At 36.3% G+C, this 22,281-nt stretch overlaps 1 protein-coding gene across 1 annotated transcript in view; it reads right to left on the bottom strand.

Moving 5' to 3' along the window:
- Positions 1-22,281, bottom strand: part of LOC126191206 (uncharacterized) — a 307,035-nt gene that overhangs the window by 99,481 nt on the left and 185,273 nt on the right. The window lies entirely within an intron of this gene.

The raw sequence follows: 22,281 nt of genomic DNA, 5'->3' as shown, positions 1-22,281 counted from the left end.
ACTGAAACAGAGGATGACAGACTAAAGGCCAAAATACTAAATGTCTTTTTCCAAAGCTGTTTCACAGAGGAAGACTGCACTGTTGTTCCTTCTCTAGATTGTCGCACAGATGACAAAATGAAATATATTGAAATAGATGACAGAGGGATAGAGAAACAATTAAAATTGCTCAAAAGAGGAAAGGCCGCTGGACCTGATGGGATACCAGTTCGATTTTACCCAGAGTACGTGAAGGAACTTGCCCCCCTTCTTGCAGCAGTGTACTGTAGGTCTCTAGAAGATTGTAGTGTTCCAAAGGATTGGAAAAGGGCACAGGTCATCCCCGTTTTCAAGAAGGGACGTTGAACAGATGTGCAGAACTATAGACCTATATCTCTAACGTCTATCAGTTGTAGAATTTTGGAACATGTATTATGTTCGAGTATAATGACTTTTCTGGAGACTAGAAATCTACTCTGTAGGAATCAGCATGGGTTTCGAAAAAGACGATCGTGTGAAACCCAGCTCGTGCTATTCGTCCACGAGTCTCAGAGGGCCATAGACACGGGTTCCCAGGTAGATGCCATGTTTCTTGACTTTCGCAAGGCGTTCGATACAGTTCCCCACAGTCATTTAATGAACAAAGTAAGAGCATATGGACTATCAGACCAATTGTGTGATTGGATTGAAGAGTTCCTAGATAACAGAATGCAGCATGTCATTCTCAATGGAGTGAAGTATTCTGAAGTAAGAGTGATTTCAGGTATGCTGCAGGGGAGTGTCGTAGGACCGTTGCTATTCACAATATACATAAATGACCTTGTGGATGACATCGGAAGTTCACTGGGGCTTTTTGCGGATGATGCTGTGGTATATCGAGAGGTTGTAACAATGGAAAATTGTACTGAAATGCAGGAGGATCTGCAGCAAATTGACGCATGGTGGAGGTAATGGCAATTGAATCTCAATGTGCTGTGAATACATAGAAGGAAAGATCCCTTATCATTTAGCTACAATATAGCAAGTCAGCAACTGGAAGCAGTTAATTCCATAAATTATCTGGGAGTATGCATTAGGAGTGATTTAAAATGGAATGATCATATAAAGTTGATCACTGGTAAAGCAGATGCCAGACTGATATTCATTGGAAGAATCCTAAGGAAATGCAATCCAAAAACAAAGGAAGTAGGTTACAGTACACTTGTTCACCCACTGCTTGAATACTGCTCACCAGTGTGGGATCCGTACCAGATAGGGTTGATAGAAGAGATAGAGAAGATCCAATGGAGAGCAGCGCACTTTGTTACAGGAACATTTAGCAATTGTGAAAGCGTTATGGAGATGATAGATAAACTCCAGTGGAAGTCTCTGCAGGAGAGATGCTCAGTAGCTCGGTACGAGCTTTTGTTGAAGTTTCGAGAACATACCTGAACCGAGGAGTCAAGCAGTATATTGCTCCCTCCTATGTATATCTCACAAAGAGACCATGAGGATAAAATCAGAGAGATTAGAGCCCACATAGAGGCATAGCGACAATCCTTCTTTCCACGAACAATACGAGACTGGAATAGAAGGGAGAACCGATAGAGGTACTCAAGGTACCCTCCGCCACACACCATCAGGTGGCTTGTGGAGTATGGATGTAGATGTAGCTGTAAATGAATAGATCCAAAAGAATGAATCACTAATGTGAATTAATGAATTTAATAACAACTCGCAAGGAACAGTCATTGACCATTCACTTCAGTCACTGTTGGCGAGTTCCCAAGAATGGTCATTTGTCATTCACTATGGCCATGGTCAGTTTCATTCCCAGTAACTGTCATTCATAGTTCACATTGGCTGGTCTCATTTCTTTTTGTGTAGCCACTCATTCCAATTGAACTTTTTCTTATAATTATATACTTTCATAAAAATTAAGTTGTATGTAATACACATTTTTCAGGCAACAAAATAAGAAATTGTTTGTCTCTTTGTCATTTTGATCAACTATAGAACACATACTTATCACAAGGTAAGTTACTTTTTGTTTGACCAAGTAAAACAGGCAGCCTCCTTTTTTATCTTTAATGATTTTTTATATGTTGTGTTAGAAAGTTTACATAAACCTTGCTTGTGATTTTCACATTTCTCCCAAAAATAAAACGCTTTTATTTTTGAAGTTTGGTTGCTTCTTTGTGGTGCCCCAGTACAGTTACTTTCCACAAAAAATGAGTGGTGCCTGATGCCAGGTCAGATGGAAAAGGGTAATCAATGTCTCTCCATTTAAAAAAATCACAGAATGGCATAAAATTCTATTTACTTTTTATCTCAAAAATATTGTTCAGAAATAGCATTTCAATGAAATACATTTTTACTTTCAATTTTATTATTAATGGCATATTGCTGTATTAACTTTACAAATACAACCTATAGACTTACATTTATTAAGCATGTGAGGGAAATAAGATGAGCAAATCACATTTTACTTTAAGCATAGTTACTCTTCAATGAAGTCTCTTTTTCCTGATCTGGAACCTTGTGGGAAAACTCATATACTGAGATACTTGTATGGTTAACTGGTTAACTTCTGTTCCTTGTTTTTCTATAATTTATTGATTATAATGTTCCATGCCCCCACCCCCAGAACCATGGGCCTTGCCGTTGGTGGGGAGGATTGCGAGCCTCAATGATACAGATAACCGTACCGTAGGTGCAACCACAATGGAGGGGTATCAGTTGAGAGGCCAGACAAACATGTGGTTCCTGAAGTGGGGCAGCAGCCTTTTCAGTAGTTGCAGGGGCAGCACTCTGGATGATTGACTGATTGGACCTTGTAACACTAACCAAAACGGCCTTGCTGTGCTGGTACCGTGAATGGCTGAAAGCAAGGGGAAGCTACAGCCATACTTTTCCCGAGGGCATGCAGCTTTACTGTATGGTTAAATGATGATGGCATCCTCTTGGGTAAAATATTCCGAAGGTAAAATAGTCCCCCATTTGGATCTCCGGGCAGGCACTAATCAGGAGGAAATTGTAATCAGGAGAACGACAACAGGCAGGTAAGTTAAAAAATTTCAAAATTTAATAAAATTTAAAACTGCTACCACAGCAATATAAGATTATATGCTGACTAGCTCCACAAATGATGAAGAGATTGATAAAATGTATGATGAGATAAAAGAAATTATTCAGATAGTGAAGTGAGACTAAAATTTAATAGTAATGGGTGACTGGAATTCGATAGTAGGAAAAGGAAGAGAAGGAATGGTACTTGAATTACATAACCATTATGGCATCTCATCTGAACCTCTCAATACCAGTAATATTCTACTGTGTTTCTGTTAACTACTAAACATATTTCTGAGACAACATTCAGATTTGATTTCATTTGTGATACATTGATATGTTTATATTGCAATGATATTATTCTTATGTGTATTCTTTCTTTTGTCATTATGATTTTTGACGTACTTGTAACTCTGATTTTTGGGCGCGTAAGCGATAATTAGTTAGTTGTTGAGTTGTTAGAGAGTCGGACCTTGAGAAAGTCAAGTGTTGGACGTCATGTTGGAAAGATGCATAACGTAGTCCACTTATAAAATGTGAACTTTAACAGTGACTGTGAGAGAGATGTTTTCAAGTATGTTTTGTATTGTGAAGTGATGTTTTGTGTGATACGTGATATTGCAATGAAATCAGTTAAAAGGAAGTGTAACTTAAATTCGGAGTGCTGATTATTTTTTTACATGACTATTGTGCTAACTTTGAAAGGTTTAATCTCCAAGAATGGTTTGAGAAGCGCATCTACAAAACTTTTGAATATAGCAGAATAAAACCTGGGCCTCTTTGCATCCGAGCTTGGAATCATAACCACCTAGATTTTCAACGATTGAGCCATGATTTTATGACGAGACAAGTGTGGGAAACACGAAAAGATGAGTGCCTAGTTTTTTTTCATTATTACATGAAATGACTTTATTAACTGTGCTCTAATGACACCTGCCACATAATATGACTGATGTTGCCTGAAAATGCAGAATTTAGCAGCGTGAGCAACACCACAATTGTTATTAAATACTGACCTTTGTTGTGGTAGGGTTGTTAGAACATGGGTGCTCATGTCAGGATAGGCAGCACCAAATATTCAAAAATTAACTGTAGATGTGTTTCAGGAAAAGTACACAGTGAATCTGTTGTGAAAAATATCGACAAAAACCCGACAATCAAAAGGAGACAACCACAGGACGAAAAATGGACGCAAAAAACAATGGGACGACAAAGGATTTACAATAAACACTATGACTGGATTCCGATGGAGAAGACTTCAGCTATAAGTTAAGTAAAAATTCTAACGAATTTTGTAATTTGGTATTGTCATTTATAGTGGTTCATTTTCTGTTAACAGTTAATAATAGATAAAATTAATGAAGGGGAAAAAATAGTAGGGGGGGACCCAAAAATTGATAGATTAGAATTAATTATGCAGCTTCTGAGTAAGCAGAATGAAAACATAAATAATTTAAAATCTGAAATTGATGAAAGGTTAGGGGAGAATTTGAATAAGCAATTAAATGCAATAAAAACTGAGTTAACTGAGGTCAAAAATACACTGGAAGGTAACTTAAAGGTGATAGAATCGAGGGTAGACAATGTGGAGAAAAAAGTAATTGTTTTTGAAAATGAATTCATTGCTGAAAATAGTAACAGAGCCAGGGAAATTCAGGAATTTCAAAATGAAAATGAATCACTAGATGAAAAATTTAATGACTTGAAAGTAAACAGTGTTAATGCAGTCAGTAGTGTTGAGAAAAAGGTAGACAGTTTAGAATCAAATCTTACCAATAAATTAGACACATCAAAAACTAAAATAAATCAAGTTGAAGAATATGTTATTAAAAAGAATTTGTACAGTCATGGACCAGCATGGTCGAACCTGTTAGTGAAAAGTTTTCCTTGTGATAATTTGCACCCAGTTGATTTTTTGCACCATTGCAAGGACAATTTTGTTCCAGGAATGTCTGATAATTCAAAAATTAAATTTATCAAAAAATTTCTTGAAGGGGAGGCCCTATCCTGGGCAAACCAAAATTTTGATCAGTAGGAAACCTTTGCAAATTTTGAGAAAAGCTTCTTAAACAAATTTTGGTCAGAATCTGAACATGGGAGGATTAAATCTGAATTTTTAAATGGACCTATTTTCAGAGGGAGAGTGGGCACCATGAAACCATTTTGTAAAGATCCATTGAGAAAATTAATACATTTAGAGAAACTTTTTGTTGAAATGACACAAATAGATGCGCTGAAAAGAAGGCTACCTGAAAAATTGCAGTGGGATTTAGTTCATGGGCCTGATGATTCTGTGGAAGAATTTTTAAAATATGTGGATAAATTGGATAGGGCATTAGAAAGAGGGAATATGCAAAATTTTAACAATGGTGAACATCAACAGGGGTTGGTGGTATTCAAACGGGTATAGAGAGAGAAGAGAATACAGAGACAATAGATATCAACAACACAGGGGAAACAATAGGTATCATAATGGTAATGACAGAGACAGGGATAGAAATTTTGGAAATAGAAACAGATGATGGGATGACAGAAACAGGGGGGAACAAAATTGGAGATCAAACAGAGAAAACAGGCAGGAAAACTCCGGACCGCCTCAATGAGGGTCCGCAGTTTTGGGGCGAGAAAATTTAATCACAATAGGACCTACAATAACAGCTGGGAATTTACAGACAGAGGACGAAGGAGAAATGTAACTTATTATTATAATAAAACCAGTGAAAGACAAAACAAATACACACTACAAATAACAGACACTCATGTTCAACAACAAATTAATACTTAAAATTTTGATCAGAAATTTTGGGATACAATAAGAGAAAATAATCATGTTGAAAACAATGAGGTAACTACTTCTGAGAAGAAGCCAGATGAGGATATTGCAATTGTGCCAGAATTTTATAATTGGGTAGAGAATAATAGTCTATGTAATTCTGAAGTATCTGACAAACATTACAGCTTTGATTTGAATAAGTTATTTAATTAAAATGAAAAGTTATGTGAAGAGAGAGAGATGGAACTTAATGTGACTGTGGATAGGATGCATGATGAGGAAAGTTTTGATTTTGATGAAAATATGGAAGCTAATGATGTTGTTGAGAGTTATACGGAGGTAAGTAGTGGTGATATTAATGCTGTAGGTGAGTATCAGGTATTCTTCGAGATTATTTCAAGTGAAGTAGTGAAGCTATGTGATAATGAAGTTGATAATTGTGAGCATCATAATGAGGTAAGTGTGGTTAGTAATGAGGAAGAGGACACTCATGCATCTGAAGAACAGGTAAAGTTAAGTCAGTGTAATCAATTTAATGTAGCAGAGGACTGTAATGTTGTGCCAGTTAATAGTATAAAGTATTTAAACCCACATACAAGTTTTGAAGGAAAAGGTGAAAAATTTTTAAAAATATTATGGAACAGTTGCAATTACAAAACAGATATGGAAGAGTTTTGAAACTATTTAGTTAAAATTTGTGGAAGGTTATATCCTCACTGTTGGCAAAGAGTAAAATGTAATGAATATCTGTTGTATGCTCAACCTGTTGTATCCATAGGTGATGATAATGAAAGTGTCAATGTGTGTGTGAAGCTGTTAAAAAGTGATCAGGAAAATGAGGGTAATTTTAGAGAAATTGAAAATGACCTGTTACATGAACCATTAAAAGAAAAAGAAGAAGAATGTGAATTAGGGTGTCCATACATTGAGTCCTATTTCAGCTATTTCAGAAAAATTCAGAAATAAAATTAAAGACAGTGTTGATTTTGTTGAGGCCCCTGTGATGGGAGTAAAGATAAGAGGAGCTACAGGCAAACACAGTAAAGTCATCAAAAGTCAAGTATTTTTGTCATTTGAAATAGAAGATGTAAAATTTGAGCAGGGTTGTCTTGTTATACCAAGTTTAGAAGAGAACATATTGTTTGGCATGGACTGGGTGTTACAGGTAAGTGCTGCATTTAGCTGGAGTGAGATGAAGTTAATTGTGTGTGAACCCAAAAGCAATACTATTGTGTGTACACAACTGTTTATTATGCACTGTGGAGAAGGTTGCAATCATGTCAGGAAAATCATAGACTATGAAGAGAACTTGTACTGTTATGATAACAAGCCTGAGCTAAATTTTTCTGGTCAAAATTATGAAAACCTAGTTAAAAGCAAAGTAGAGGAAGCAATTAATTTGGACAGTGATCAAAAGAGACAGTTGGAAAATTTATTGTGGGAATTTCAAGATGTTTTCAATGAAAAATCTGGAAGAGTCAGGAATTATCAGTGCACTTTACACCTTAAAAATCATGAACCTTTCTTCCTCAAGCCTTATAGTATTCCTTTTGCAAAAAAGAAATGAAGTAGAGAGTGAGATACAAAAAATGGAAGCATGGGATATAATTGAAAGAAGTAACAGTGATTATAATAATCCTTTGGTGGTGGTTTCCAAATGTGGAGGTGGTGTTAGACTTGTACATGACTCTAGGCACCTTAACAAATTTTTGAAAAGAGAAAATGATCATCCAGAAAACATACATGAACTGCTACATAAATTTGAATGTGTGAAATTCATGAGCAGCTTAGACTTGACTTCAGGCTTTCACCAAATTTCTTTAGAAATAAATTCTAGAAAATACACTGCATTTGTGTATGGGGGAAAAAGTTATCATTACTGTGTTGTACCATTTGGACTAACTGTTTCTGTTGCTGATTTTATTAGAGCATTAGATCTTGTTTTGGGGGATGAACTACTGTCTAAACTTACAGTATATATAGATGATATTTTGATTTCTGGAAAAACATGGGAAGAACATTTTGAATTGCTAACACAGGTGTGTACAAGATTAAGGGAAGGGGGTATGACCTTAAAGTTAGAAAATGAAAATGTGGAGTAAGTGAATTGAAATTTTTGGGACACATTATTTCGGAAAAGGGAATTGAACCTGACAGAGAAAAAATTGAAGCTATAGAGAATTTTCCTGTTCCTGAAAATAAAAAACAATTAAAATCTTTTTTTGGTCTTGCTGGATTTTACAGAAAGTATGTCAGTACTCAAGCTATGAACGCTTCTTGTTTATGTGATCTATTAAAGAAAAATACTGTCTGGGATTGATCCTCTTGTTGTCAAAAAGCATTTGATGAGATAAAGAAACAACTTTCACAGAGCAGAATTCTGTATAGGCCTGACATGTCTTTACCCTTCTGTTTGATGACTGACAGCAGTGATACAGGATTAGGAGCACACTTATTTCAGGAAAAAGTCGTAAGAGATCATATTGAACACCATTCCATTGGATTTGCTAGTAAAGTATTACAAAAGTATGAAAATACTTACACTGTGATTGAAACAGAACTTTTGGCTATACATTGGGCTTTCAACAAATTTAAAAATTATCTTCTTGGACACAAAGTAATTGTTTACTCTGACCACATAGCACTAAGTTACTTCCAGGAGTGTAGGCTTTATCATTGTAGAATCACCATATGGGCATTATTTTTACAACAATTTGATTATGAAATTAAATATATTAAGGGGAAGGAAAATGTTATTGCTGATGCACTTTCTAGGTCACCTATTGGGCTATATTTTGATAATGAAACAGGCATTGATGATAAAAATTTCAAAATTATGTATTTGAAGGGGATAAAAGAGGAAGGAGAAATTTTAAAAATTTGTAATGACATTAGGAGACACCAAAATCATGATGAAAATTGGAAATTGGTAAAAAGTTATTTGGGAGTTAAGCAAAAGGTAGATGATTATTATAAGGTACACAAAGGGATTCTGTTCAGAAGATTAAGACCTGATTTGGATGACTGGAAATTATGTTGGCCTGAGCAGCACATAGACACATTAATTAAGTATATACATGAGAGCTTTGGACATTGTGGTTCTGTCAAATGCATACAAAAGATTCAGGAAAACATCTATTTTTATGATATTGCCAGAAGAGTGAAGAAAAAATTAGCAGAATGTGACCGATGCCAAAGAGTAAAGGTAAGTAATCAAACATGCAGAGGGATGATGCAAAATATTTTGCCCAGCAAAAATTTAGAGCTGACAGCCTGCGACATTTACGGACCCCTCCCCAAGTCAAAAGGAGGTTACAGTTTTATCTTTGTAATTGTTGACATATTCTCAAAATTCTCAAATTGTATCCATCAAGGAAAGCCACAAATAAACAGATTACATCTAAATTAACCAGTGATTATTTCAATAAGGTAGGTACTCCACAAGTAATCTTGTCAGACAATGACTTACAATTTACATCAAAAGTATGGAAAGATTTTGTTGAAAATGCAAACATAAAACATATTTTGATTTCAGTTTATCGCCCATCCAGTAATCCAGCAGCGAGGTACATGAAAGAGATAGGGAGGTTGTGCAAAACATATTGTAGTAAGAACCATGTAAATTGGATTGAATATGTAAATGATTTCGAAGACATAATGAACAGTTTGCAACATACATCCACTGGCTTTTCACCATTCGAAATTATGTTTAACAAAAGACCCACTAGCTTTATTACTGAACACAAAGACTTTCCAGTTTGTCAAATTTTGTCTCCTCAGGAGAGAGAACAAATTGTAAAAGACACCATGAAAAAACAAGCAGATTACAGAAAGAGAAGACATGATGTAAAAGGCAGGTTTTCACACTTTAATATTGGTGATTTGGTTTTGGTTAAAATGAAAGAAAAATCTAAACTTACGACTTCAGAATTAAAGAAATTTTTTGACATTTATATAGGACAATTTGAGGTGAAAGAAAATCCTCACCCAAATGCTTACAGATTGATCTATCCAAAGTCGAGGAAATTATTTGGTTTCAGGAATGTATCTGAATTGAAACCTTGTAAGTCTGATACCTAGAATGAAATTTGCGAATCTCAATAACCTGGGATACAAGGAAAATTTTTCACATTTTATATTGTTTATGAAGTTTGTTTCCTATCATGTGATATGGAAACTATATATGGTACTAAAATATTTTGATGGTTGCTTCTGCATTTTATTTTCTTTGTGTGGTAGGACATGTGCTATTGTAGTTGTAGTTTACTCATGTTAGTTATTAGACATTTTGGTGAACATTTTGACATTCATATTTTGTGCTTACTGCATTTTCTTCATGTGCTGATGTCATTTATGCTGAAAACATTTTGTTGCTGTTATTATATTTTCTGAGCCTACATGTTGCAAAAGACTGAAATTGGAATATTATGAACAGGCTATGCCTGCTTATTTGCCCACTTGACAGTTAGCATGTGTGAAATTGAGAACTTTCCACACAGTGGAATTAAATCATTCTTTTGTGTATTACTGGTGAACCATTCTGTCTGCCTATGGAGGCAACACACAGATACTAACAATTGTCATTTTTCTTAATTTTGTCTTTTTATATAACATGTTTAGGTGGTGGTGGTGGTTAGTGTTTAACGTCCCATTGACAACGAGGTCATAACATGTTTAGGATTAGTGTGATACCTTTTGATATTTTGCATATTATGTTGATGAAATTAAGAGGATGCTTGTTGTAAAATCCAACCTCTACTTTTGTCATTTTGATAATATATCTTCTTCTGTCAGTGTAGCCCTGAGCACTTTTCTTCCTTTGTACATGTCAAATTGTAGGTTTTTTTATGCTAAAGTTAGATTGGATCTGTATTGGGGGAATGAATATTGGGATAGACAATATATATCAGTGATGGGTTTCTTAAGCTACTGTAGGGGGATTATCACAGTCGTCCATTCTGCCATGTCTGCATTGTATTTTATATTGGTCGGCGGCTGTTGATATTCCACTCTCAGTTATATTTTTTGAGCCCTCCCCTCTTATTTCTTAACCTACTGCCTGTCACTGATTCTATTCTATTTTTCTTCTTCTGCTGATGAGAGGGGGCTAGGCTGAACTCTTCAGTAGTACCTATTTCTATCTTTCTTTTCCATCCTCGTATCACTCCTCCCTTGTTGCAGTGTCTATAATTGTGCCATGTCCTCATGCTCTTCAATACAGATCAACAAGCAATTGTTTTCTTAAATGCTGTCTGGTAATACTTTTCTTTGTCACAAATTTCCATGTTAATGTAGTAAACTGTATCTGGTCAAATAACTTTGAAATTAATTTCCAAATTTATTTATACACTATCATACTGTATTACAGCAGAGTAAAAATTCCAATTATTTTCACATCAGAATGTTGAAGGGCTATGGATGAAAAAAGCTTGCTAATGACATGTCATAAACAAGATTTTTTAAAAAAAAAGTAATGTTAGAAAATGAGAAATTTAATGTGTGTTGTAATATATAGAATTTTATTGAATATGAATAATTTTTAGACTATTATAATCTTTCATATTGTTTTTTTCATGTCATTCTACTAGTGTTTGATCATTCTTGGTGACACAATATAACACTGAATATTTGTGTAGGAACTTAAACTGAAATGAAGAGTAAAGCCTATGTAATAATTTCAGATAAAGAACCCACCAGCTAAAAGGAACTATGTAAAGGGAGTACCTATGGACCTGTTATTACAGGAAAAACTTAACTAGGAGAACAGGAACTACAGTGGTGAAATGGACAGTGAGTTATATATATAAATGATGGACTGAAAATAACAATTGGACCCTTGTTTGAAAAAATTTTAATACTTTTATTACTATATTGCCAGGAGACACATTCAGTGGTCATGTACATAGTTGTAACTAAGATTCAAAAATTTTATGAGTTTTTCTTTGCATACAATATGTTACAGATTAACAGATTACATTTTGATATTTATGTGTACTGTTTTAAAGAGAGTGAAGGGAGGCCTGTTGTAAAATTTAGTAATTTTTGCAAGTTTGAAAAGATATGGCTAAAGTAACTTTTAATCTATTACATTTCATTTCTTTAATATTATACCATGAGGATCAAGAAACTCTATGTACTGTTTCAAAGATACTATTATTCTGTATAATGATTACTGTAACTTACTACCTTATTATCTTGTTGTTTGGGACACCCAATCCCATGCAGCTTGTGCATGGAATTGTGTGCGGGGGGTGTTGTAATGGTACTTGAATTACGTAACCATTACATGACCTCATCTGAACCTCTCAATACCAATAATATTCTACTGTGTTTCTGTTAACTACTAAACATATTTCTGAGACAACATTCAGATCTGATTTCATTTGTGATACATTGATATGTTTATATTGCAATGATATTATTCTTATGTGTATTCTTTCTTTTGTCATTATGATTTTTGACGTACTTGTAACTCTGATTTTTGGGCGCATAAGCGATAATTAGTTAGTTGTTGAGTTGTTAGAGAGTCGGACCTTGAGAAAGTCAAGTGTTGGACGTCATGTTGGAAAGATGCATAACGTAGTCCACTTATAAAATGTGAACTTTAACAGTGACTGTGAGAGAGATGTTTCCAAGTATGTTTTGTATTGTGAAGTGATGTTTTGTGTGATACGTGATATTGCAATGAAAGCAGTTAAAAGGAAGTGTAACTTAAATTCGGAGTGCTGATTATTTTTTTACATGACTATTGTGCTAACTTTGAAAGGTTTAATCTCCAAGAATGGTTTGAGAAGCGCATCTACAAAACTTTTGAATATAGCAGAATAAAACCTGGGCCTCTTTGCATCCGAGCTTGGAATCATAACCACCTAGATTTTCAATGATTGAGCCATGATTTTATGACGAGACAAGTGTGGGAAACACGAAAAGATGAGTGCCTAGTTTTTTTTCATTATTAATTGAAATGACTTTATTAACTGTGCTCTAATGACACCTGCCACATAATATGACTGATGTTGCCCAAAAATGCAGTATTTAGCAGCATGAGCAACACCACAATCATTATTAAATACTGACCATTGTTGTGGTAGGGTTGTTAGAAAACATAGTAGGTGAATATCAAATGGGGGTGAGGAATGAAAGAGGAAGCCGCCTGGTAGAATTTTGCACAGAGCATAACTTAATCGTAGCTAACACTTGGTTCAAGAATCATAAAAGAAGGTTGTATACATGGAAGAAGCCTGGAGATACTGACAGGTTTCAAATAGATTATATAATGGTCAGACAGAGATTTAGGAACCAGGTTTTAAATTTTAATGCATTTCCATGGACAGATGTGGACTCTGACCACAATCTATTGGTTATGAACTGTAGATTAAAACTAAAGAAACTACAAAAAGGTGGGAATTTGAGAAGATGGGCCTTGGATAAACTGACAGAACCAGAGGTTGTACAGAGTTCAGGGAGAGCATAAGGGAACAATTCACAGGAATGGGGGAAAGAAATACAGTAGATGAACAATGGGTAGCTTAGAGAGATGAAATAGTGAAGGCAGCAGAGGATAAAGTAGGTAAAAAGATGAGGGATAGTAGAAATCCTTGGGTAACAGAAGAAAGGAGAAAATACAAAAATGCAGTAAATGAAGTAGGCAAAAATGAATACAAACGTCTCAAAAATGAGATTGACAGGAAGTGCAAAATAGCTAAGCAGGGATGGATAGAGGACAAATGTAAGGATGTAGAGGCGTATATCACTAGGGGTAAAATAGATACTGCCTACAGGAAAATTAAAGAGACCTTTGGACAAAAGAGAAGAACCACTTGCATGAATATCAAGAGCTCATATGGAAACCCAGTTCTAAGCAAAGAAGGGAAAGCTGAAAGGTGCAAGGAGCATATAGAGGGTCTATACAAGGGCAATGTTCTTGAGGACAATATTATGGAAATGGAAGAGGATGTAGTTGAAATGGGAGATATGATACTGCTTGAAGAGTTTGACAGAGCACTGAAAGACCTAAGTCGAAACAAGGCCCCGGGAGTAGACAGCATTCCATTAGATCTACTGATAGCCTTGGGGGAGCCAGCCCTGACAAAACTCTGCCATCTAGTGAGAAAGATGTATGAGACAGGCAACATGCCCTCTGACTTCAAAAAGAATATAATAATTCCAATCCTGAAGAAAGCAGGGGTAGACAGATGTGAAAATTACCGAACTATCAGTTTAATAAGCCACGGCTGCAAAATACTAACACGAATTCTTTACAGATGATTGGAAAAACTGGAAGAAGCCAGTCTCAGGGACGATCAGTTTGGATTCCATAGAAATGTTGGAATATGTGAGGCAATACTGACCCTATGACTTATCTGAAAAAATAGATTAAGGAAAGGCAAACCTATGTATCTAGCATTTGTAGACGTAGAGAAAGCTTTTGACAATGTTGACTGGAATACTCTCTTTCTAATTCTAAAGGTGGCAGGGTAAAATACAGGGAGCAAAAGGCTATTTACAATTTGTACAGAAACCAGATGACAGTTATAAGAGTCGAGGGGCATGAAAGGGAAGCAGTGGTTGGGAAGGGAGTGAGACAGGGTTGTAGCCTATTCCTGATGTATATTGAGCAAGCAGTAAAGGAAACAAAAGAAAAATTTGGAGTAGGAATTAAAATCCATGGAGAAGAAATTAAAACTTTGAGGTTCACCGATGACATTGTAATTCTGTCAGAGACAGCAAAGGACCTGGAAGAGCAGCTGAACGAAATGGACAGTGTCTTGAAAGGAGGATATAAGAAGAACATCAACAAAAGCAAAACGAGGATAATGGAATGTAGTAGAATTAAGTTGGGTGATGCTGAGGGAATTAGATTAAGAAATGAGACACTTAAAGTAGTAAAGGAGTTTTGCTATTTGGGGAGCAAAGTAACTCGCGATGGTCGAGTAGAGAGGACATAAAATGTAGACTGGCAATGGCAAGGAAAGTGTTTCTGACGAAGAGAAATTTGTTAACATCGAGTATAGATTTAAGTGTCAGGAAGTCACTTCTGAAAGTATATTTAATGGAGTGTAGCTATTTATGGAAGTTGAATATGGACAATAAATAGTTTAGACAGAAAGAGAATAGAAGCTTTTGGAATGTGGTGCTACAGAAGAATGCTGAAGGTTAGATGGGTAGATCACGTAACTAATGAGGAGGTATTGAATAGAATTGGAGAGAGGAGAACTTTGTGGCGCAACTTGACTAGAAGAAGGGATCAGTTGGTAGGACATATTCTGAGGCATCAAGGGATCACCAATTTAGTATTGGAGGGCAGCGCAGAGGGTAAAAATCGTAGAAGAAGACCAAGAGTTGAATACACTAAACAGATTCAGAAGGAGAGCTTTGATGACATCTTTATTTTCATATCACTGTGAAGAATCAGTCTCAAGGAACTTGTCACTCAAATCAAATCTGCATATAGGTACTCTTATTTTGTTAGGAACAGACTGTTCAGTCCTACTTGCCACAAGTTTTGGTATTTGGTCAATTTCTACTTGAATTCTTATATATTTTTCTTTGTTGGTTCTGCTTAATTTTTGATTCAGAGGATTTGGGCAACTGAACAGTGGACAGAATCCATAACTGATTTTTAGGTTTTGCAACAACACACTCAGAGTATCACTATTGGCAACATCATACATGTACATAAGGCTTTCAATCGATTCTGCAACCTAGATAGGGTTGGCTCCTGAAGATCTACCTTCAACTTACATATTGGTAGAGAAAATACAAACAGAGCAAACTACAGTCTCCTTTTTATTGTCATAATTCAACTTAATCTTAGAACATAAACTTTTTTAATATATTAATGGGTTCCGCCATCCAACTTGTATGATAGATCCCCTTGGAGCACGAAAAGGTACTCCATGAGATGGTTCTTCAAGAAGACAGTTTGCAGTTAATTCAAAACCTATCAATATAATCCTCTCATATATTTTAAAATCTTGATCATGGCAGTAAAAGCAATGGTAAAGTGTTAGTCTTGGAAAGAACATAAGTATCAGCATCCAGTTGTATGACACAGATTTATTAGAACACTTGATATAAGTTTCAATAGTTATAAAATTATCTTCTTCAGAAGGAGATTGTAACGCTTAGAAATTACTCACTGATTCCAAAAGGTTCTAGTATAGCAGAAACGGCAAATGCAGTGATAAACTACTAGACTCCAACATGGGTAATATCTAGGTGTTACAATCTCCTCCTGAAGAAGATAATTTTATAATTATTGGAACCTAGGTCAAGGGTTCTAATAAACTTGTGTTATGCAACTAGTTGGCTAATTGTTTCATCCTTACCAAAAGCCTCTGATATATATGTATGTTATACCTGAGAGGTAAATACAAAGGATCTGTTTCCAAAATGTTTTCAATCAAAGTAAATGCACATCTAAAACTGGTTGTACTTTATACTATTGTGAAAGCAACTAATGATTTGACTAAAAGGCCATTCATCCTGAATTTCATAAACTTTATCCTCCCCTTTAACCTAGTAAGTTAAATGACTGAAATATATGTAGTGAACTTTTATTTTATTTTCAAACACATTTGTGTGTAAAATTTATATTCTAAGTACATTAACACATATTTAATGAATTTTTGAATTTTATGTTTGTTTCACTCTCATCTGTTAACAGCTGCCTCTGCTCACTTGGTTGTACTCTTGAAAAAATGTCTTGTTTCTTTCCACTTACAGAGTTCCAATGATTTCCCGCCATATTTATGTAGTTGGTCCCATGCTGAACAAAGCTTCAAACTTTAGTATGCAGTTTCTAAACTCCTGCATTAGAAATCATGAGTTTTCTAATGTATCTTCACTTACCACACAGATAGTATGCCACTTCGATGTGTAGTTAATTTACACATCTACACATTGTAAAAGAAAATTATTAATATTGGTCTGACATATGACAGTTTATTTCTCATTATTTCATCATAGTAATGCAGATGTACGTATATAGTCAATTAGTTTCTGTAAATGAACTGAAAACGAAGACACTGTGTTTGCTATGACTATGAGCTTCCATTGAAGCAAATGATGTCTGGAATTGTCTGCACTGGGTTGTAAATGTGATCACTGGCCCATCACATCAGCCAGCTAATGTGATTCTTTCTAAGAATGAAGTCAGCTATGGAAAACTGTCTACATAAAGAAATTGATGAATTTATCATGCAGAAGTAGTATTCCTGTATATTTAATATTTTTGTGGAAATTTGCCTTAAAATCTGTGTAGCATGAACAATAAAATAAAAAAGGATGGGCTTCACCTGCCAGAGACTGTGGTCATGTGTGCATGCATTGCATTTGTGTGAGTCTGCAAATCAGTATCTTCACTATATGGTGAGCAGCAACTGTCCTTTTCATAATTTGTTCCATTCCATCCTGGAATAGAAAAGCAACTGGAATCACTCAACAGAGGAAAGTCCACTGGACCTGACGGGATACCAATTCGATTCTACACAGAGTACGCGAAAGAACTTGCCCCCCTTCTAACAGCCGTGTACCGCAAGTCTCTAGAGGAACGGAAGGTTCCAAATGATTGGAAAAGAGCACAGGTAGTCCCAGTCTTCAAGAAGGGTCGTCGAGCAGATGCGCAAAACTATAGACCTATATCTCTGACGTCGATCTGTTGTAGAATTTTAGAACATGTTTTTTGCTCGAATATCATGTCGTTTTTGGAAACTCAGAATCTACTATGTAGGAATCAACATGGATTCCGGAAACAGCGATCGTGTGAGACCCAACTCGCTTTATTTGTTCATGAGACCCAGAAAATATTAGATACAGGCTCCCAGGTAGATGCTATTTTTCTTGACTTCCGGAAGGCGTTCGATACAGTTCCGCACTGTCGCCTGATAAACAAAGTAAGAGCCTACGGAATATCAGACCAGCTGTGTGGCTGGATTGAAGAGTTTTTAGCAAACAGAACGCAGCATGTTGTTATCAACGGAGAGACGTCTACAGACGTTAAAGTAACCTCTGGTGTGCCACAGGGGAGTGTTATGGGACCATTGCTTTTCACAATATATATAAATGACCTAGTAGATAGTGTCGGAAGTTCCATGCGGCTTTTCGCGGATGATGCTGTAGTATACAGAGAAGTTGCAGCATTAGAAAATTGTAGCGAAATGCAGGAAGATCTGCAGCGGATAGGCACTTGGTGCAGGGAGTGGCAACTGACCCTTAACATAGACAAATGTAATGTATTGCGAATACATAGAAAGAAGGATCCTTTATTGTATGATTATATGATAGCGGAACAAACACTGGTAGCAGTTACTTCTGTAAAATATCTGGGAGTATGCGTGCGGAACGATTTGAAGTGGAATGATCATATAAAATTAATTGTTGGTAAGGCGGGTACCAGGTTGAGATTCATTGGGAGAGTCCTTAGAAAATGTAGTCCATCAACAAAGGAGGTGGCTTACAAAACACTCGTTCAACCTATACTTGAGTATTGCTCATCAGTGTGGGATCCGTACCAGATCGGGTTGACGGAGGAGATAGAGAAGATTCAAAGAAGAGCGGCGCGTTTCGTCACAGGGTTATTTGGTAACCGTGATAGCGTTACGGAGATGTTTAACAAACTCAAGTGGCGGACTCTGCAAGAGAGGCGCTCTGCATCGCGGTGTAGCTTGCTCGCCAGGTTTCGAGAGGGTGCGTTTCTGGATGAGGTATCGAATATATTGCTTCCCCCTACTTATACCTCCAGAGGAGATCACGAATGTAAAATTAGAGAGATTAGAGCGCGCACAGAGGCTTTCAGACAGTCGTTCTTCCCGCGAACCATACGCGACTGGAACAGGAATGGGAGGTAATGACAGTGGCACGTAAAGTGCCCTCCGCCACACACCGTTGGGTGGCTTGCGGAGTATAAATGTAAATGTAAATGTAAATGTAAATGATTTTCCATTGTTTGAAGGAATGGTGAACAACTAAAAATGAATAGTTCCCAAAAAGGAACAATCACCAGTAAAGTGGTTCCCAAGGATGAATGAGTTTGCCCATATCTACCATTCACAAAGGAAAATGTCAGAGGAAGCAACATGTGTACACCCATGATCTTTGAACATCGACAAACATAGAAACGTGAAACTAATAAAGCAAACTTCATCTGCTTTCCCCTCCCCTGCACTCCAGGGTGATGCTGTACACACTGCCACACACAGTACACAGCCAAAACCACTAGCCACACATTCTCCAGAGTGGCATCACATAGTTCCAAAAAGTCACCACACAGATGGCATAAATAACAGGAACTTTATTATGCTTCTGCCAAAAGACATTAAAACAGTTCTATCTATCTGTAAACAGCCATCTAGCCACCACACACAGAGCGGATACAAGGAATTATTTCCTACATCTGTCAAATAGAGCATAGATGATGATTTTTCTACTGTCTGTGGATAAAACGTTCCACAAATCTTCACTCTGCCAGTTGCTGTCCAGTTCCAGTTACCTTACAGTTGCCGCTGCTATAGCCCAATAGCTGTCAATGAGCTGTTATCAGATAGTTCATGCTGAGTGACAAACTGTTTATCATAAACTGAGCCTGAAGTATAAACTGTCTTTCAGAAGTCCAGACTGAATTATTAGATTAATTTGTTATCTCTGTGACTAGGTTCAGAACTTTTATTACATTGCAATATGTGCTCGTCATAAATGAGTATTAGTTGTTATCTACAATGTTGCCAATGATATTTGTACTTTAGTTACGACAGCCCAGTGACACGATTAGCTGCAAAGATGAAAGTATGTCACTTCAGTACAGCAACTACTTTTCTGTGATAGGTGATTCCCTTCCAGCAACCTTTAACATTGGGTGCCAAACTGATTTACTGAATACAACAGACTGTATGTACACACAAAAAAAGAAAAAAAAATCATTGAAAGTAAAACAAAATCTATATCTTACTGTTTATGGCAACCACTGTTCATTACTTTAGTATAATTTATAAGAAATAATAGATTTTATTTTGATATTAATCTTTAATAGTGCATAAATTAATAATCAGACATAAAAGGAAAGGGATAAACAAGTGTGCTGTGTGGAGACAATAACAGCTCCTGTAATATTATCAGTCAGCCACAGAAGGCTTATTCTTTAATTCTTTTTAATTTATGCAAAGGATTGTACCAACCAAGCAGCAGAACTACTGACAGCAGGGGCAATTAAATTACACACCCCCTCCACAGTTTTTGATTGTTTATACCATTGTCATGCCCCTCACCAGACTTCAGTCAGCATAAACTGGGAACCTTTGTAAAAACCTATATTTCCTTTAGAATCTACTCACCAACTGTGGCAGTATGAACTACATTGTTGACTATGAGCAAGCTGTGAAGGCAGCAGCTGTATGAACTAGGTAAGTGCAGTGCTACCTCATAAACCATGTTATTGATAGATGTCTCCTTGGTAGTAGTTATCTATTTATGATGCTACTTGGATAAAATGACAATGTAGACATGCTACTGTGAGAAAAGTGTGTATTGTCAGTTCTGGGCTGATGGAAAGGCTTCATCTCATCCCCCCCCCCCCCATAACCCTATCTCCATCCCCACCCCCAACCCCCTCCTCTACCCACATCCCCATCCTATGTCAATGTCTTTGGTGGGGGCTTAACTCTCCACTACCTCAGCAACACCCTGCAATCAACTGAATTTATTTGGTTCTGTGATGTACATTACAACAACACCAGGACAAAGTACAATTACTTTCAGCAAAGGGTAAAATTAAAAATGGCAGATTGAAGTTTCTACATCAATGGTTTTATTTGGTTTAAAAACCATCATTTTTATGGCTCCTTGCAAGGAAAAATTCAGATAAATAAACAATACTGATTACCTGCCACCAAAATTGTGATATATTTACTGCTCACCTTAATCCATTTCATACTGCAGTGTCATCATTCATCATAATCATTATCACTGTCAGCAGCCATTTGATATCCACCAGCAGTCAAAGGCTTCCTCTAGATTCTGCCACATATTACAGGGTGTCCAGAAAAGGACTCCCTGATTTCAAAATTAAATATCTCAAAAACAAAGCTTGATAGAGGAATGCAGTAAACGGTATGTTTATTGTGAAAGCTGTAAGAAGTTTATACAGCAGTTTGAAATAATAGTTACAAAAGCTGCTAACAGATGGCGCTGTAATCACCATACGTAATGCCTAGTATAAATAGTGATACGAAGCCCAGAGGCACTTTCCCTGATGTGTTAAAAACATCAAAAGTTATTCCTGTATATAAAAAAGGGGATAAAGACAATGTAAATAACTACAGACCCATCACAATTTCCTCCTGCATCTCTAAAGTACTGGAAAAAGTTATGTATGAGAAACTTATGAAATTTATAAATAAAAACAGCATCCTATGTAGTGAACAACATGGATTCAGAAATAAGAGATCAACGACAACTGCTGTCTATGAGTGCATCAATTCCATCCTAAACCTGATGGACAAAAAACAGGAAACAATAGGAGTCTTTATTGACTTGTCAAAAGCTTTTGACATGGTGGACCATAAAATTCTGCTATCAAAGCTAGAAAGATATGGTATTCGAGGTCTGTCCAACAAGTGGATCAGTTCCTTCCTGACAAATCGTATGCAGGCAGTGTGCGTCAAGCACACAAATATTGAACTAAAAACTGTATCCAATCACTTATCCGACTATAAACAAATAAAATGTGGTGTACCCCAAGGATCCGTATTGGGACCCCTTCTGTTTCTTCTGTACATAAATGATCTAAGCTTAAATATTGATGCACACAAATCAATCATATTTGCAGATGACACCACAATTATACTAAAAGGAGACGACGATGAACAGTTACAGCAGACAGTAAACACGGTAACGAAACAACTTAGCAGCTGGGCACAGAATAATCAGCTTGTAATAAACAGTAAGAAAACCGTTGCTCTAAAATTCCACAATGTTCCTAACAAGGACATGTTTATCCCATCAGTCTCTATCAATGACGAACCAGTTGGTAACAGTACTGAAACCAAATTCTCAGGACTTTGGCTGCAGAGTAACATCAGATGGAATAAGCATATTGAATGTCTCAATGCAGAACTGAGCAAAACATGTTATCTTCTTTGTTCATTAAAATCATGCTGTAGTGAGAAAACAGTATTGAATGCATATCATGCGTACTTTCATTCTCGTCTTAGATATGGGGTCACCTTCTGGGGAAACTCTAAAATAGCTAATAGCACTTTTAAACTACAAAAAAGGGCCATTAGAATCTTGTTTGGGTGCAAGCCTAGAGACTCTTGTAAACCCCTGTTTAAGAAATCTGGTATTCCCCCATTACCGTGTGTATACATTATGGAAACCCTTTTGTTCTTTAAATTAAATGTAATAGGCAAGGACCAGAGGCTACAAAAAAACTGTGATATACATGAGCACTTTACCAGACAAAACAGGAACTTACATATGACTCA

The sequence above is a fragment of the Schistocerca cancellata genome, chromosome 6 (assembly GCF_023864275.1).
Source record: "Schistocerca cancellata isolate TAMUIC-IGC-003103 chromosome 6, iqSchCanc2.1, whole genome shotgun sequence".
Classification (NCBI taxonomy): Eukaryota; Metazoa; Arthropoda; class Insecta; order Orthoptera; family Acrididae; genus Schistocerca; species Schistocerca cancellata.
The sequence above is the reverse complement of the archived record's forward strand: the minus strand, read 5'-3'. Positions and strand labels throughout refer to the sequence as shown.